Genomic DNA, 19,799 nt, shown 5'->3' on the forward strand with positions numbered 1-19,799 from the left:
TCAAACAGAGTACTCAGATCAACTGGTTGTAATCAGTCGAATGATTGGAGCGTTTGACGAGAACGGATATCTTGTATATATTTACTAGATATTAGTTTTGCTACGGTTGAAGTATTGCCAAATACCATTTTATGTCGTAAAAAGACCAACAGAATTGAAAACTTTCAAAGGCAATGTTATAGGTGGTATGGTATTACTATCGAACTTTTCGAAAACAAATCGATTAAGTTTTCGGCGTTTTTACTATTAACATCCCTCGAATTTCGTAAATACTACCGTTATAGTCGTAAACATTAGAAGCATCCTTATTTTTCAATGTAGTAATCGATGGATACCATAAAACGTATTGAAAACATGAAAATTGCGTGTTCTGGTATCAGGTGAAATGTCAATACACACTGATGAACCACACGTGATGAATCACTCCATTCACTCATGAACGACCAGTTCATTGATGGAGAAACCTGTATAATGTTGAACCACCCGTAATGTTGAACTTCTCCAACATGACCACACGTATATTGATGACTCACTCCATTCATTTATGAACGACCAGTTCACTGATGAGGCACCTGTATAATAATGAACCATCCTTAAACAAAGAACCACCCGTACATGGATAAACCACCCGTATATTGATGAATCACCCGTATACTGATGAACCATATATATATAGATGAATCACACTTTAACTGAACCACCCGTACATAGATGAACCACCCGTACATAGTTTAAAAGCCTTACATAGATGAACAACCCGCACATAGATGAACCACCCGCACAAAGATGAAGCACCCGTACATAGATAAAGCACCCGTACATAGTTGAACCACCCGTAAACAGTTGAAAAAGCCGTACATAGATGAACCACCCGTACCTAGATGAACCACCCGCACATAGATGAACAACTCGTGCATAGATGAACCATCCGTACATAGATGAACCACCCGTAAATAGATGAACCACCCGTACACCGATGAACCACCCGTATATTGATGAACCACCCGTGCATATATGAACCACCAGTATATTGATGAACCACCCGTGCACAGATGAACCACCCGTACATAGATGAACCACCCGTACATAGATGAACCACCCGTACACTGATGAACAACCTGTATATAGATGAACCACCCGTACATAGATGAACCACCCGTATATTGATGAACAAACCGTACACAGATGAACCACCCGTACATAGATGAACCACCCGTAAATAGATGAACCACCCGTACACCGATGAACCACCCGTATATTGATGAACCACCCGTGCATATATGAACCACCAGTATATTGATGAACCACCCGTGCACAGATGAACCACCCGTACATAGATGAACCACCCGTACACTGATGAACAACCTGTATATAGATGAACCACCCGTACATAGATGAACCACCCGTATATTGATGAACAAACCGTACACAGATGAACCACCCGTACATAGATGAACCACCCGTAAATAGATGAACCACCCATACATAGATGAACCACCTGTATATTGATGAACCACCCGTATATTGATGAACAACCCATACACAGATGAACAACCCGTATATTGATGAACCACCCGTACACAGATGAACCACCCGTACATAGATGAACTACCCGTACATAGATAACCATCCGCTTATTGATGAATCACCCGTACACAGATGAACCACCCGTACATAGATGAACCACCCGTACATAGATGAACTACCCGTACATAGATGAACCACCTGTATATTGATGAACCACCCGTACATAGATGAACCACCCGTACATAGATGAACCACCCGCACACTGATGAACCACCCATACATAGACGAACCACCCGCACATAGACGAACCACCCGCATATAGGTGAACCACCCGTACATAGATGAACTACCCGTACATAGATGAACCACCTGTATATTGATGAACCACACATACATAGATAAACCACCCGTACATAGATGAACCACCCGTATATAGATGAACTACCCGTACATAGATGAACCACCTGTATATTGATGAACCACCCATACATAGATGAACCACCCGTACATAGATGAACCACACGCACACTGATGAACCACCCGTACATAGATGAACCACCCGCACATAGACGAACCACCCGTACATAGATGAACAACCCGTGCATAGAGGAACAACCCGTGCATAGATGAACCATCCGTACACAGATGAACCACCCGTATATAGATGAACCACCCGTACATAGATGAACCACCCGTACATAGATGAACCACCCGTACATAGATGAACCACCCGTACATAGATGAACAAGGCAGATTATATTTTTACACCACTCTCCTGATTAAATAGATTATGGTATACACTGAAGAAATATGTAAATGTTGGAGGTTTGGGTGGACAATCCTGAGAAGAAATATGTAAATGTTGGAGGGTGGGTGGACAATCCGGAGAAGAAATATGTAAATGTTGGAGGTTTGGGTGGACAATCCTGAGAAAAAATATGTAAATGTTGGAGGGGTGGGTGGACTATCCTGAGAAGAAATATGTAAATGTTGGAGGGGTGGGTGGACACTCCTGAGAAGAAATATGTAAATGTTGGAGGGGTGGGTGGACTATCCTGAGAAGAAATATGTAAATGTTGGAGGGGTGGGTGGACAATCCTCAGATGAAATATGTAAATGTTGGAGGGGTGGGTGGACAATCCTGAGAAGAAATATGTAAATGTTGGAGGGGTGGGTGGACTATCCTGAGATGAAATATGTAAATGTTGGAGGGGTGGGTAGACAATCCTGAGATGAAATATGTAAATGTTGGGGGTGGGTGGACTATCCTGAGAAGAAATATGTAAATGTTGGAGGGGTGGGTGGACTTTCCTGAGATGAAATATGTAAATGTTGGAGGGTGGGTGGACTATCCTGAGATGAAATATGTAAATGTTGAAGGGGTGGGTGGACTATCCTGAGAAGAAATATGTAAATGTTGGAGGGGTGGGTGGACAATCCTCAGATGAAATATGTAAATGTTGGAGGGGTGGGTGGACAATCCTGAGAAGTAATATGTAAATGTTGGAGGGGTGGGTGGACAATCCTGAGAAGAAATATGTAAATGTTGGGGGTGGGTGGGTGGACTATCCTGAGAAGAAATATGTAAATGTTTGGGGTGGGTGGACTATCCTGAGAAGAAATATGTAAATGTTGGAGGGGTGGGTGGACTCTCCTGAGATGAAATATGTAAATGTTGGAGGGTGGGTGGACTATCCTGAGATGAAATATGTAAATGTTGAAGGGGTGGGTGGACAATCCTGAGAAGAAATATGTAAATGTTGGAGGGGTGGGTGGACAATCCTCAGATGAAATATGTAAATGTTGGAGGGGTGGGTGGACAATCCTGAGAAGTAATATGTAAATGTTGGAGGGGTGGGTGGACAATCCTGAGAAGAAATATGTAAATGTTGGGGGTGGGTGGGTGGACTATCCTGAGAAGAAATATGTAAATGTTGGAGAGGTGGGTGGACTCTCCTGAGAAGAAATATGTAAATGTTGGAGGGTGGGTGGACTATCCTGAGATGAAATATGTAAATGTTGGAGGGGTGGGTGGACTATCCTGAGATGAAATATGTAAATGTTGAAGGGGTGGGTGGACACTCCTGAGAAGAAATATGTAAATGTTGGAGGGGTGGGTGGACTATCCTGAGAAGAAATATGTAATTGTTGGAGGGGTGGGTGGACACTCCTGAAAAGAAATATGTAAATGTTGGAGGGGTGGGTGGACTATCCTGAGAAGAAATATGATAATGTTGGAGGGGTGGGTGGACAATCCTGAGAAGAAATATGTAAATGTTGGAGGGGTGGGTGGACAATCCTGAGAAGAAATATGTAAATGCTGGAGGGGTGGGTGGACAATCCTGAGAAGAAATATGTTAATGTTGGAGGGGTGGGTGGACAATCCTGAGAAGAAATATGTAAATGTTGGAGGGGTGGGTGGACAATCCTGAGAAGAAATATGTAAATGTTGGGGGTGGGTGGACTATCCTGAGAAGAAATATGTAAATGTTGGAGGGGTGGGTGGACAATCCTGAGAAGAAATATGATAATGTTGGAGGGGTGGGTGGACAATCCTGAGAAGAAATATGTAAATGTTGGAGGGGTGGGTGGACAATCCTGAGAAGAAATATGTAAATGTTGGAGGGGTAGGTGGACAATCCTGAGAAGAAATATGTAAATGTTGGAGGGGTGGGTGGACAATCCTGAGAAGAAATATGTAAATGTTGGAGGGGTGGGTGGACAATCCTGAGATGAAATATGTAAATGCTGGAGGGGTGGGTGGACTATCCTGAGGTAAAGATACAGTCAGTATTCTGATACAGAAGGATTCACACATACACATGATGAAATATGCAAGGTGATTTTGAATGCCTTTTTTTGGTGGAAATTTACATATACTTCTCAAAATATAGTGACTCTCGAACTCAACAAAGTTTTAGAAAGAACTCAATGTGATGGTGTAGTTTGTGCTGGCAATGCGCTCCGTGGACCTTAAGCCATTAACACCAGAAGCCGATTGACGAAAATTACATCTCAGTTCGAATGAGAAGCACAATGCCAAAACTTTTTCTACGTTTGTGACATTTTCTGCTTAAACCATCAGTGGCGTTAGGTATCTACAAGGACCACGGAGCGATCACTTAGGGTCCCTAAACCATCTCGAGGAAAACATTAAGTGTTTTACCCAGACAGTTTTCGCTTAAATATTTGAATAAGAGCATTTAAAAGGTGGTTTTGATGGCGGACGAGGCAGATCACCGAGTCGCGTCCCAATATTGCCCAACGATAATCAGCAATCGTTGAATATAAACGTAGCATTCAGCAGCAAGTAGCTTGTATCGGAGGGACAGTATACGCGCCGGAGGAGGGATGGGGGTCGTATACCCCGCGTTTATAGTTCATTTAAACTTTTCTTCAATCGATGATTTCATTCTAGTGGACGGCTGCAACTCAACAAACAGCTCCGTTTTGGGTTATATGGATAGATGTTATTTATATATTGGCAATTTATTAATTCGGAAATAGTCGTGTGGGAGAGCATATATTTCTACGGAGGTGTATATTGATTTGTTTTAATGTTTGGGTATTCATGATATGATAATGCGTTTATGCTTATTTTTTATATTTTACGTGATGACTTTTCGGAAAGGGTTGATCATATTTAGACATTTATGGATACAAAGTGGGTCAAATAATGATATGCAGGTTGTTGGCTCGAAACGGCGAGATCAAAGGTTTTAATGGGGCTCACTGTGAGAATTATCACATGTAAAAATGTATAGTGATCACCAATAATTGTCCATTATTTCTAAAACGACAATTTCCATCTTGAAAAAAACATGGAAACACCGGCTCCTTTTACAAACACATATTATTTATCGTGCACAAATTGGTGCATGGAAACATAAAATGCAGATTTAAAAAATATGTTCGTAAAAATTATAATCCTAAATAATATGCATTCTTTTCACCGGCAATAGTTGAGAACCATTTCGTAGACGCTGCAGCAATTGAGCTAATGTCCCTGCTTCGCTCTGCTGGGTGTTAACAATGATATTTGACTGAGGTACAGTAATAGTAGTAAAATGTTTATTAAAGTGTCACACGTACAACATGTACAATATCAAATCGATGCACATAAGATAAAAGGTGTATGGAGTGCGTCCAGCCAGACATTGGCTTATGAGACACTATATACAATAAAAACAAAGTAAGTACATAATATATACTGCACCGCAAAAGAAACGTCACCCCAAGTAACATTGCATGAAAAGTTGTCATTTAAATATCTGGATATTTTTTGTCAAAGTTTCTAAAATTTAATAGAACCTTGTCCGGAAAAATGAAATTTGATGATAAAAAAGCAAAGCAGATGACAATAAAACCGATCGCCCAAACGCATCACGGCAACGGCCATGGTAACCCGATGCAGGTGATTTGGGTGCAAAATGAAATGCACATGCGTTCCCCCATTTCTTGTCCTATAAAAATCCACCCAGATTGGATAACATTCATTCGTTTTTGAATTGCTACCACATGCCAAGATTGACAAGAAATCAGCGACACCAAGCCCTTGGACGATTGCAAGCTGGACAAACCGCCCGGCAAGTTGCCAATGCATTTCAAGTCCACGTAAAGACCACATACAGGCTCCAGCAACGGTACCAGACCACCAACACTACAGATGACCGACCACGTAGTGGCAGACAAAGGGTCATCCCCTGACGTCATGATCGTTAGATTGTGCGACAGCATCTCCAAGATCGCTTTGTTACTGCTGTGGAAACTGCTCGACAGACCTTGGAGACTCACCAGGGACACATTAGTGCGGACACCGTACGTCGACGATTGACAAGCAAGACACCACCACTGTTACAGGCCACACCGAGGACCCATTCTGACACCACGTCATCGCCGGGACCGTCTTCAGTGGGCAACATAGCACCAGCATTGGCGGCACCTGCAGTGGAGAAGAGTCCTCTTCTCAGACGACAGCCTCAACAGCAGACGCCGAGGGAAACGTTATTCGGATGCTTGTGTTGTTGAGAGAGATTCTTTGGGTGGTCCGAGCATCATGGTGTGAGGTGGAATTGGTCTTGCACAGAGGGTCGGTCCTGTGGTCTTCCAGAACATCGGTCCAGGGAGAGGCAATGAGAGTCTTGAGACCACACGCCATACCTCATTTGGCACGCCGTCGCAACCACGAGATTCGTGCCCACACTGCGAGAGCAACAAGAGACTTCGCCCAGTAGAATGGCATCAGAACAATGCAGTGGCCTGCCCTCAGTCCCGATTTAAATGCCGTTGAGCACCTGTGGGACGAGATTCAAAGGCTGCTGAATGACCTCCGACCAAGGCCGACAACTGCAGCTGAACTGCGCCAGGCGTTCCTCAGAGTGTGGGCTCAAGTGCCTATGACCTTCATCAACCGCCTCATCCATCCATTCGACGTTGTATGGCAGTCATCAATGCACATGGCGGACAAACGAGATACTAACTTATGATTGGGAACATTTGACACATTAATTTTCATCTTTGTTATATGTCTCAAAGTTTGTTTAGAGTGTTTGGACAAATAAGGTTTCTCATATATCTATCCATTGTGACGTTTCTTTTGCGGTTCAGTATATATAATGTGAGAGGTGGGAAATTTAGCTACGAAATCAGAAGACTCACAGGAAACAAGAACAAACTCCTCGATTCAACAAATTAAGAAAAAGAAAGGATAGGTAGGTAGAGAGAGAGGTAATTTAATAATCATGTCGACGACTGTCGTCTCCTAAACATTTTAAAAAGCGCTGCAGCAAGCAATTTTTGTAAAACGTTTGATTAAAGTAAATAAATTTCTCTTCATTGCATATCACATTAAATTTTAGGTTGGTTTTTCAGCTGCACAATATAAATCATGCCGTAAATCTTTATAAAAACTGCATTGTAGTAAAAAATGACATTCATCTTCCATCGTCTGATTGACGCTTGGGCGGGGTGGGGGTTGGATGGGGGTGGGGTGGGGGTAGGGGGCAGCTACGGGGAGGGGATCAGATATTGGGAATAGGACATTTGGGAGGGGGGGGGGGGGGGGTGCAGGTGCAACCATTCCGATTAAAAAATAGCTCACATAACATTTAGTAAAACCTGATTATGAACACGGAAATAATAGATGTGGGCATTATACTTATTTCTTTTGATCACACAAACGAAACATCTGCAGTGGCTATTTCATCCTTTGTCTGTTCCTCATTTTTAGAAATACCATCAAACTAGTCGTGCGAGTCTAATCTCGATAGAAGCGAAGCAACTATGTTAAAAGTTCTTCAGGTGCGGCACGCACCCCGTCACAACTGGCGCGAGTCTCGGCGGGAATTAGCGTCAATTTTATGTAATTAAACAGTACATTCTACGGTCAGTGGTTGGGGGAACGTTATGATCCTAGGTCACCGTCTCCGATTTTACGAGGCAAAAGTACAAAACCTATTTTAAAAATAAAAAAGATCTTCAAAACGTAAATAGACAAGAATTTATGAAGTAATAAACCTGGCTAAAAAATTAATTGTCACGACGAAAAGGCGAATGTTATTTGCTCTAAAAACATGGCCACGCGTTCGACTGTTAGAAGATCGGATTCAGCATTAAAAGTGGCAAATTAAAACATATTGTGTATTCAAAGACTGGGAAAGACATAAAACGACTGGCGTTTCTCACTAACTGCCTACTTAACGGAGCATCGATGCGTTTCGGCAGTAATTCCTGTCTATGTTTTCGATAAACACATACTCTCGAAGCCAAGCTCAGCACTCGTAGCATATGTTTTGACGAGGGGCCAATGTTACGTTTAGGCGTCGCTCGTTGTATAGTCAGCCAATCAAGCGCAATTACTTAACCGCTGTTCATTAGCCAGGGCCTATACTATGGACACCGCATAAGCTTCTCTCCCGACTCACTTACCTTTGATGTGAGATCATTAGACCTCGCATCGCCCCAGTCACAATCAATCCCTTTAAAAAAACTCGAATAACGCCAGAAAACAATTCCCAAATCGACCACCCCAAGACCACCTTACCCAATTGTTAATGCCTCAAGGCATATTTCTTTCAATGATTTTCAAGAAAGTGGATGTAATGAGTTTTAATTTTTGGTTCGAGATTAAGCGATTGTGATGAAGAAATAATGGCGAATATGAAACAAAGGGAGGTAACTGAAGTAGAAATGAGACTAGCGTTGCATGTCTTCATTACCGTTTCGAAGTTGGGTCTGTCCCGTGTATAGTGAATAGCAATTTACGGGGAAGAACTGATCCGGTCTGGTGGCCGTAGAAATCGAAGATATCTTCTTATCGAGCAATCAAGTGCCAAGAATAATGACTTAATGAATCAGGGTACGGCGATAATAAACGAGAGGAAGGGACGATGGAAAAACTGCCTTGGTCTCCAGCAGAGTTGGATCGTTTAGTACGAGTGAAGGAAGACAGGGAAGTAATGAATAGCCCCTTTGTAGCACGCTCTCTCTCCTCCGCTCATTAAGCCCAACTTTGCGAGATTTTCCGCCGCGATTCCAGTTGAGCGGACCATCGGAAGCTCGCTACCAATCCCTCTTCTTCTAATTGAGCTCTGATCAAGGAAATCCATTTGGAAGCGACTTTGGAAAATGGTGATCACTCGCGCTACTTTTCTTGTCTACATACGCAGCGTTAATGCGTCTCCAAAAGTAAAGTGGCAATTTCGCCCCTCGTATTGACAGAACTTTTCTTATTTGACGATTAAAGCTATCACTTTGACCACTGCGTCAAGATGTTAAGGGTTTTATCCAGATTTATTGAACTTTGTCAAGAGTCGTCTTCCAGGGGTTAAATAGTCTTTTTTCATGACCGATAGAGTGCAAATCTTGGGAAGTGGCACATTTAGAACTCTTCTAACATTTGCGACAACTTTCAAGACCAATTGACAACGCAATCACTGCCACGAAATAAATGGTTATTGAAATTTCAAAATGTCTAGTTCCTTAGGCAAGTAGCAACCGTATTAAAAGAGTAAATAATGAGAATTTATTTCAACAGAGAAAGTGATTTCAGTCTGTTAGGCATGGGATCGGTGTAGACATACGGAACGGGGTAGTTTTATCACCTCTGTCGGGCAAAACACACTCGCAGTCGTTTATATTGTTAACACAGGTCAATACTCCCACAATGCTATGTTACTTTCCCCCCACTGTTGCTTGTGCAGCGGCATGTGTGTGGACAAGGGAAAATAATTGGGATCATCGGCTCCCATCTCTATCTGCTTTGATAATGGTGAACTGTATGGCCTTTTCCGACCGACGTATTTGTACAGTCACCTGATAAAAACGATTCTTCATCGTTTCGAAACTAACTTCAGAAAATTTCAAAACGACAGCAAACCTTGTGATTCTTCATATTTGCATAGAAAACCTAGTTCTTTTAATTTGTAAGATATCGAGATGTAAATGTTCACGTACGCGCATCTTCATGCCCAGTGAAAGTCTAGAAGTCCGTTACATTGAGTTCGATAAAACGTGAGATCAGATTTGTTTTTATTATTATTATTACTTTATATATTATACTGAACATAATAATGTACATGTTCTTGTATTTCGTGTAAGGTAACATATATATGACACGAAACATATATTGCCGATGTGGGTGTGGTATTGGATACAAGGAAAGGGTAACAGAAAAAGAATTCTACCTTGATCTGGGGGCACGGGTGGCCCAGTCGTCTAAGGCGCCGCGATTCGCTGTGCAGAGTTGCGTTCCTTGGGCACACCAGAAACCTATGATTGTGGGTTCGAATCCCGGTTCGCCCCGATTATGTTTCTAGGTTTGTCAGCACCATACTCGTGCTCGTGTGTTTCACCGAAGTGGTAAACGTCGAGACCTGCATCACTTTACCCCCACATTAAGCTGACACGCCGCGATATAACTGGAATACTGTTAAAAGCGGCGTTAAACCAACTCACTCACTCACTCACTCTACCTTGATCTGTCTTAAAGCATCAAGCGTCCACGTTTCAAACCTCCGACCAACACATGCTCAATATAGACAATCACAATGTGTCCTTCAATGTTTATATTTGCAAATAACAACTATAGAAAATACTTCGTGTAATAAAACTGTACTAGTCAAATAAGAGTGAGTGAATAAGGGTTAACTCAATAGAAAACCCAATACAAGATGTTGCCGTCACTTAAAATCCACAATCGAGTGAGTGAGTGAGTGAGTGAGTGAGTGAGTGAGTAAGGTTTAACTCAATACAAAACCCAATACAAGATGTTGCCGTCACCTAAAATCCACAATCGAGTGAGTGGGTGAGTGAGTGAGTAAGGTTTAACTCAATACAAAACCCAATACAAGATGTTGCCGTCACTTAAAATCCACAATCGAGTGAGTGAGTGAGTGAGTGAGTGAGTGAGTAAGGTTTAACTCAATACAAAACCCAATACAAGATGTTGCCGTCACCTAAAATCCACAATCGAGTGAGTGAGTGAGTAAGGTTTTACCCAATACAAGATGTTGCCGTCACTTAAAATCCACAATCGAGTGAGTGAGTGAGTGAGTAAGGTTTAACTCAATACAAAACCCAATACAAGATGTTGCCGTCACTTAAAATCCACAATGGAGTGAGTGAGTGAGTGAGTGAGTAAGGTTTAACTCAATACAAAACCCAATACAAGATGTTGCCGTCACCTAAAATCCACAATCGAGTGAGTGAGTGAGTGAGTAAGGTTTTACCCAATACAAGATGTTGCCGTCACTTAAAATCCACAATCGAGTGAGTGAGTGAGTGAGTGAGTGAGTAAGGTTTAACTCAATACAAAACCCAATACAAGATGTTGCCGTCACTTAAAATCCACAATCGAGTGAGTGAGTGAGTGAGTGAGTGAGTAAGGTTTAACTCAATACAAAACCCAATACAAGATGTTGCCGTCACTTAAAATCCACAATCGAGTGAGTGAGTGAGTGAGTGAGTGAGTGAGTGAGTGAGTAAGTAAGGTTTAACTCAATACAAAACCCAATACAAGATGTTGCCGTCACTTAAAATCCACAATGGTATAAGTGAGTGCATATGGCTGTATTTCACTTTAAGCAATATTTGAGCAATACCACGACACTGGACCCCGGAAAGAGGCATCGCATATTGTATATGTGATTCATTTTGTTGTTTCATATACCACAGTTTAGTTTGTATTGCTTTTTACAAGCGATTCATTATGTAATGATATGTTAATGTGCCTGTCGTTTTTAAACCAATAAAACATATCGAACATGGAGGACAATTCCCGAGCCTAAGGTGCTGCTCGTTCTCCACACAATATTGTAAGCATACACTTGAATACAATATTGACACGAATACTTTACAAGTGACACATGTACTACAGACATTCCTAGACATCAGATAGGTCTAACAAGGACACCTTGGAGGGTTTTACGTGAAGTTTGAAGGTGAGTTTGTTTGTTTGTTTGTTTGTTTAACACCGCACTCAGCAATATGCCAGCTATATGAAGACGGTCTGTAAATAATCGAGTATAGACCAGTAAATCCAGTGATTAACATCATGAACATCGATCTACGCAATTGGTATACTATGACATGCATCAACCAAGTCAGCGAGTCTGACCACCCGATCCCGCCAGTCGCCTCTTACGACAAGCATAGTCGCCTTTTACGACAAGCATAGTCGCCTTTTACGGCAAGCATGGATTGCCGAAAACCTATTCTATCTGGGATCTTCACAGACATGAGGATGAGTAAGTTTGAGACAGACTTACATTTTGTCCTCGAAAAACAGTTATCTTATTTAAAAATCTACAAAATAAAAATAATAAAATCCACATGGAGCCCAGAACAATGCCTAATCATAACCTTGGCTTGCTCAATCGTTCTAGACGTGAGTTGGACTCCTTAATTTATTCTCTAGGGTTCTGGGAGGCAGGCAAAGTTTGAGGGTGAATGAATGATATTGAGTGAATGTAGGTGAATGAGTTTTAGGGTGATGAATGAGTTTGAGGGTGAGTGAATGAGTTTGACGGTGAATGAATGAGTTTGAGGGTGAATGAATGAGTTTGAGGGTGAATGAATGTGAGTGAGTGAGTTTGAGGGTGAATGAATGAGTTTGAGGGTGAATGAATATGAATGAATGAGTTTGAGGGTGAATGAATGTGAATGAATGAGTTTGAGGGTGAATGAATGATTTTGAGGGTGAATGAATATGAATGAATGAGTTTGAGGGTGAGTGAATGTGAGTGAATGAGTTTGAGGGTGAATGAATGTGAGTGAATGAGTTTGAGGGTGAATGAATGATTTTGAGGGTGAATGAATATGAGTGAATGAGTTTGAGGGTGAGTGAATGTGAGTGAATGAGTTTGAGGGTGAATGAATGTGAGTGAATGAGTTTGAGGGTGAATGAATGAGTTTGAGGGTGAATGAATATGAGTGAATGAGTTTGAGGGTGAATGAATGAGTTTGAGGGTGAATGAATGAGTTTGAGGGTGAGTGAATGTGAGTGAATGAGTTTGAGAGAAAGTGAATGTGAGTGAATGAGCTTGAGGGTGAATGAATGAGTTTGATAGAGAGAGTGAATATAAGTGAATGAGTTTGAGGGTGAATGAATGAGTTTGAGGGTGAGTGAATGTGAGTGAATGAGTTTGAGGGTGAGTGAATGTGAGTGAATGAGTTTGAGGGTGAATGAATGTGAGTGAATGAGTTTGAGGGTGAATGAATGAGTTTGAGGGTGAATGAATGTGAGTGAATGAGTTTGAGGGTGAATGAATGAGTTTGAGGGTGAGTGAATGTGAGTGAATGAGTTTGAGGGTGAATGAATGAGTTTGAGGGTGAGTGAATGTGAGTGAATGAGTTTGAGGGTGAATGAATGAGTTTGAGGGTGAATGAATGAGTTTGAGGGTGAGTGAATGTGAGTGAATGATTTCGAGGGTAAATGAATGAGTTTGAGGATGAGTGAATGTGAGTGGATTAGTTTGAGGATGAGTCAGTGATTTGAGTGACTTAAAGGGTGAGTGAGTTTGAGGGTGAATGAATAAATGAGTCAGTGAGTTGAGTGCCTTTAGGTTGAGTGATTCTGAAGTTGAGTGGGTGAGTGAGTGATTTTGAGGGTTTGTGAGTGAGGTTGATGGTGAGTGGGTGAAGATGAGGGTGCGTTAGGGAGTGGGAAGGTGAGCGAGTGCAATTAAGGGTGAGATAGTGACTTGGAGCGTGAGATAGTGACTTGGAGGGTGAGATAGTGACTTGGAGGGTGAGATAGTGACTTGGAGCGTGAGATAGTGACTTGGAGGATGAGATAGTGACTTGGAGGGTGAGATAGTGACTTGGAGGGTGAGATAGTGACTTGGAGGGTGAGTGAGTTAGAGGAATCATAATTGTGTTTTGGACCCTAGGTTTGCAGTGTTTCGGCCACTGTTTTCAGCCTAGGAACGTTTTGATAACATTTGTAATTATTTGCTCAAAACCAATTGTCAAGTGTAAACTTTCTTTTGCCCGATGGTTTACTTCGTAAAACAACATTCACCCACTCACAGGAGGGCTTATGTAAGACTTTCATTTTTCAGCTTAACGTCTTTTTGAGAGGAGGGTTAAAATGTCGGGTGCATAAGATGTTACCTGGTTCACGAATCGTCGTCATGTACTTCAAAACACCACTCTGTAATCTTAAACAGCGTTTTAGCCAAGAAACCCATCTTAGTATGTATTTGCTAAAGAGACAATTTCTAACAACGAACAACTGACCGATAAGAATTTCTTCAATTACACGATTTAGACAGCGAACAGATACCCAAGAACATTAACAGCCTCGCGATTAGTGCGCCTATCTGCGGTGCTTGTATACAATGTACATCTCACAGTACAGTTGTACATTAAATATGTCACTGGCAGTAACAGACGAGGCAAATTGTTCGTGTAATTAGGCAAATTGCATGTTTCAACCCAAAATACGCCTATTTCAGCAGAAATGATTCGTAATAACAGCCTTCTCGCTTTTGGAGAAGTTTAAATTTTGTTTTGCACGCAGTTACACATAATAAAAGTGATTTGGTATATGTGTATCTATGTATATTATACAGACAGTACTAATTACATACACACGCCCCTTATAAACCGGTAGATTTATCTTATCATATTGCCCAATTAGTTTGAAATTGTGTGATTTACAACGGCAGAATAAAAACAAACTCGTGTTTCTTGACTGTATCTGGGTGTTGAGTTGAGTTTAAATTATGAGCACATGACCTGGGGGTCACGTGTTATGGCACGGTGTGTACGTGATGTGTGCAATACATTTAAAAGTTGTACATTTCGTTCTGAAATTGACACCACCTGTCATGTCCACCTGGATACGTCGTATCATGTAGGAAACATAAAAACACAAAATGTGTAATTTTTACCAGGGCAAATTTTGGATATTACTCAAAGAGAGACCAATGAAATAGCAAACTTTTAATTTGCCTTCAAATTATGAATGATGCTTACTTAAAATACATTTCTTAACAGTCATTTACGTTGATGGTAATGCGATTTATTTCCACAGAGTGGCCTTTATTCGCTGTTCACAGTAGAGACGCTGATCTAAGACCGTCATCATTCATAAAACCGTTCATGACAATGTCGATGATCTAAAATGGTCACTATTCATAACAAAGGCGGAGATCTAAGCCGGTCACCATTAGTGACAAAGTCGGATATCTAAGGAGGTCACTTTTCATGACAAAGGCGGAGATCTAAGGAGGTCACTTTTCATGACAAAGGCGGAGATCTAAGGAGGTCACTTTTCATGACAAAAGGCGGAGATCTGAGGCGGCCACTATTCATGACTAAGGATGTGATCTAAGACAGTCACTATTCATGAAATCGTTGTTGATCTTAGATGGTCGGTCACTATTCAAAGGCGGTGATCTAAGGCTGTCACTATTAATGACAGAGGCGGTGATCTAAGACCCTCACCATTGTCGAGGAGCTGAAACCGTCACTATTCATAACGTTGTCGGTCATCTAAGACCGTTACATTTCATGAAATCGTTGTTTATATAAGGCCGTCATTATCCATGATATGATCGGCGATCTGAGACCGTGTCGATTCATCACCTCGTTGTTGATCTAAGACCGTCACCATCCATAACATTGTCGGTATCTAAGACAAACACTGTTCATGTACATGTTCACTGTTCATGACAACATCGGTGACGTGAGACAGGCACTATATTCATGACAGCCACCGTGATCTCATACCTCACCACCGACGTTGATTTAAGACAGGCACTATTCATGACAACATCGGTGATCTAAGACTGTTACCATCCATGACAACATCGGTGATCTAAGACTGTTACCATCCATGACAACATCAGTGATCTAAGACTGTTACCATCCATGACAACATCGGTGGTCTAAAACTGTTACCATCCATGACAACATCAGTGATCTAAGACTGTTACCATCCATGACAAAATCGGTGGTCTAAGACTGTCACCATCCATGACAACATCGGTGATCTAAGATTGTTACTATCCATGACAACATCAGTGATCTAAAACTGTCACCATCCATGACAACATCAGTGATCTAAGACTGTTACCATCCATAACAACATCGGTGGTCTAAGACTCTTAACATCCATGACAACATCGCTGGTCTAAGGCCGTCACCGTCCATGACAACGTCGGGGACGTAAGACCGTCACCATTTACGTAGAGGTGTAAGATTTAAGGAAATACCTGGAAAAGAAATAGGAAACAAAGATGCCCTTTGCCCACACTTTTAACCCAATTTAAATAATACCGAGGTGTCTGAGGAAAACATGCAGATAACAGAAGATCGAAGAGTTAATTTAACAACATTTTTACTCTTTTAATATCACTTATAGAGACCCCGAAACAATCATTTACGTAATACGGATCCAAAACTACACAAAAATTAAATACAGTGATGAACTACACGGCATAACCTTTTCAATATCTTAAACGTATTTACAGTGGACGTGACACACTGCCATATGTTTGCCGTAAGTGCAGATACACGCATACAATTAAAATGAAAAATTGTTGTCAGATCGAGCTTGGTGTTTTGAGATACTTATCTGCTAGCACTTAGGTCATGTTGAGACTTTATCAGACCCTTACTGCAAACACATACACTTCAAATCTACTAAATCTCACCGCCCAATACGTTTCTTTACGAGATGGTATAAACACTAGAGTAATTTATCTTGAACAGTTAGATACCACATGGGGAATTGGGTGTAGAGAGTAGCGTTTAGAGGCTGTCAGATTGCTAGATTAGAATTTTATACACTACTTCCTACGTAAATCACTAAATAATAAAAATAAAAATATTATAACTAGAATTGAATATTTTTGTAATATCCACACACGCATCGAGCAAAACATATTATCTGATAGTAATGTTTTGTCGTTAAGAATTCTTATTGTTTTCATTAACGCGTAAGTGACATGTTTACAATTAACCATTTATTTCAATTCCAGAATCATCAGTAATATAACTATTTGTTAATTAATGAAAATTTCAAACCGGAATTTTTTTACATATGGCTAGGATCTGTGTCACCTTATACCCAATAAAGAGGATGGAGAACACGGTGATAATGCATTTTGTTGCATTGGTTATAACATTAAGGACAATTCCTAGTAGTTGAGAAAAGCGTTGTAAAATAGCAATTTAAAACAAGTAGGCAAATAACAATCAACGAAACAATTACTTTTAGGAAATGGGGAAAATAACTTTGGTTACATGACGATCAATGTGCAAATGAATCAGAACGTGTTCACGACTCTTCTCGATCAAAAAATGGAGTTCGGTTATGTCGAACCCGTTATCTCGAACAGAGGCTGTGGAACTCCCTGTCCGGTCCCTACAGTACCCTTGTGTGTTATTTGTTTGAAAACACTTAATGGATATCTGCACCTTCTCTATCTATTGTGATGTACTGACAGGTCTCCTTTTTCATTGTTTCAAAATCATCAGATCCAACATTTGAAACCTCCCTTGCCAACATCCTCCAAGTTTTCTCACGCTAGCGTTCCCGCGTCTATAACCGGGGGGATCTCAATGATCCCCGACTCTCTGGGAACATTGAAGAGGTATTCTACTAAATCAAAGAGCAAGCGTTGTTTTCCTAATGAAACAATCTATCATCTTAAACGCTGCAATAACGCGGAATGTTTTGAAAGAAAGCTATCTCGTATTGATTATTGCCACGACCCCTAGGGAGGGCTTCGTGAGATATGTTCAATCTGACTCCTTGGGGCGATTACAGGACAAGAAGGGGTCTTACAAGCCAACGCGATATTAAGACCTGATTACACACCTACTTCCACATACCTGTCCTCACCTGTATTGTACCTGACACTGATCGGGAATAACATTGTTACTTGTCATGTTCTAATTGCCTGTGTGTTGATATGTGCCCCGTGTTTATGACTGATTTTAGCTGGCGATGACATAGCAGGCGCGAACGGTCAGAGATCTTTACGCAAAATTTGACATTCAACTGTTATTTCGAACTCGGATATTTCCACGGGTTAGTTATCCCGAAGTTGAAGCCAGTTCCAACAACTTTTTTTCACACCATGACAGCAATGTTTCTTGTCCATATTTCTCACAATCACAGCCAAGTTTCCAACCCAACATAACCATATTTCTCACCCACCATAGCTATTTTTCTCACCCACCATAGCGACATTTTTTCACCATGATAGCAATGTTTCTTACCAATCATAGCCATACATCTCACCCAGCATTGCAATATGTCTCACATATCATAGCCCTATTTCTCCCCACACAGCCCTATTTCTCCCTCCACAGCCATATTTTTCCCCTCCACAGCCATATTTTTCCCCTCCACAGCCATATTTCTCCCCATCACAACCATATTTCTCCCACCACAACCATATTTCTCCCCCATCACAACCATATATCTCCCCCATCACAACCATATTTCTCCCCCACAGTCATATTTCTCCCACCACAGCCATATTTCTCCCCTCCACAGCCATATTTCTCCCCCTCACAACCATATTTCTCCCACCACAGCGATATTTCTCCCCTCCACAGCCATATTTCTAACCCATCGCAGCCATATTTCTCACCCGTCCTGGATATTTCGATCACCCGTTACAGAGACATTTGCAACCAAGCACAGCCATATTTCTCACCTAACACAGCCATCTGTTTCTCATAGCCCTATAGATCATTCCTGTTCGAAGAGTCTTAATGGTCAAGTATGGCCAAAGTGAAGGAATCAATGGCCAAACTGGAACTGTCGAATTGCGAACTGATTCCCCATATTCCAGACAAGGTAATGGTTAATAATGGACACCTTTCTTCGAGCAACAGACACAATTTGAGTAAAAGCACCTTTAAATGATGCAATAAGCCTTTAAATTTCGAGTAAAGCGCCTTTAACTGTGACATATCCCATGTAACTGTTCGGACACATTAGAGAATTTATAAATATCTGATTATCAACTGGGCTGAAATCTCTACTGACGTATAATATAGGCGATCAAGTAAACATAAGTTATTTCGGAAATGAAACCGAATCTCAGTCTAATAAAATGAAGTATAATAAATCATTTAATGCAAACAACAGCACACCGCTCGCATAGCATTGTTCTCGTCAATATTGTTCAAGTTTAAAAATCCCGGTTGACTTAATCTTCATACAACAAGATCATGAATTTTACACTTGACATAACGATTAGATTTTAATGTTGCTTTTTCCGTTTATATGTCAAAAACATCATCGATATCTTCTGATTCAGTCAGTGAGCAATCCTAGATACGATTTTCCTTTAACGATTAAATATTGTATTTTAATATTCAAACCATTTCAATATCATTTTATTACGCGAAACTAATATTACAAGCACATTTCATGCAGATCCGACAAAGGCAAAGTGCTTGCGTGTGATACTACATCCCGTTTGGAGCGAGATCGTTTAACGCGCGCCGAGTCCTGAAGAAGCCTCGCCAACTGAAGCCGATATCGATGAAATTGGTGTAAATTGCTACCGCGTGCGGTATTTGCGCGGTATTAAGTGCTCTAAATGCCCGATGTCGCTAGTCGTGTGTATTGATCCGGTGCTCTGGACGCGAGCAGATCGATCCCCGCTATCTGCAAGATTTCTTTTCGACAAGCAACCGCCTGGAAATTAAAAGGCGCTTGACAATGCAGCGCAATGGGCTTCGATCAACGTTTTATGGAAGTGTTATCCCGTCGAGCAGGGGGAATTAGGCTGGAGCTGAAA

The sequence above is a fragment of the Haliotis cracherodii genome, unplaced genomic scaffold (assembly GCF_022045235.1).
Source record: "Haliotis cracherodii isolate W230 unplaced genomic scaffold, xgHalCrac1.p SCAF_9, whole genome shotgun sequence".
NCBI lineage: Eukaryota > Metazoa > Mollusca > Gastropoda > Lepetellida > Haliotidae > Haliotis > Haliotis cracherodii.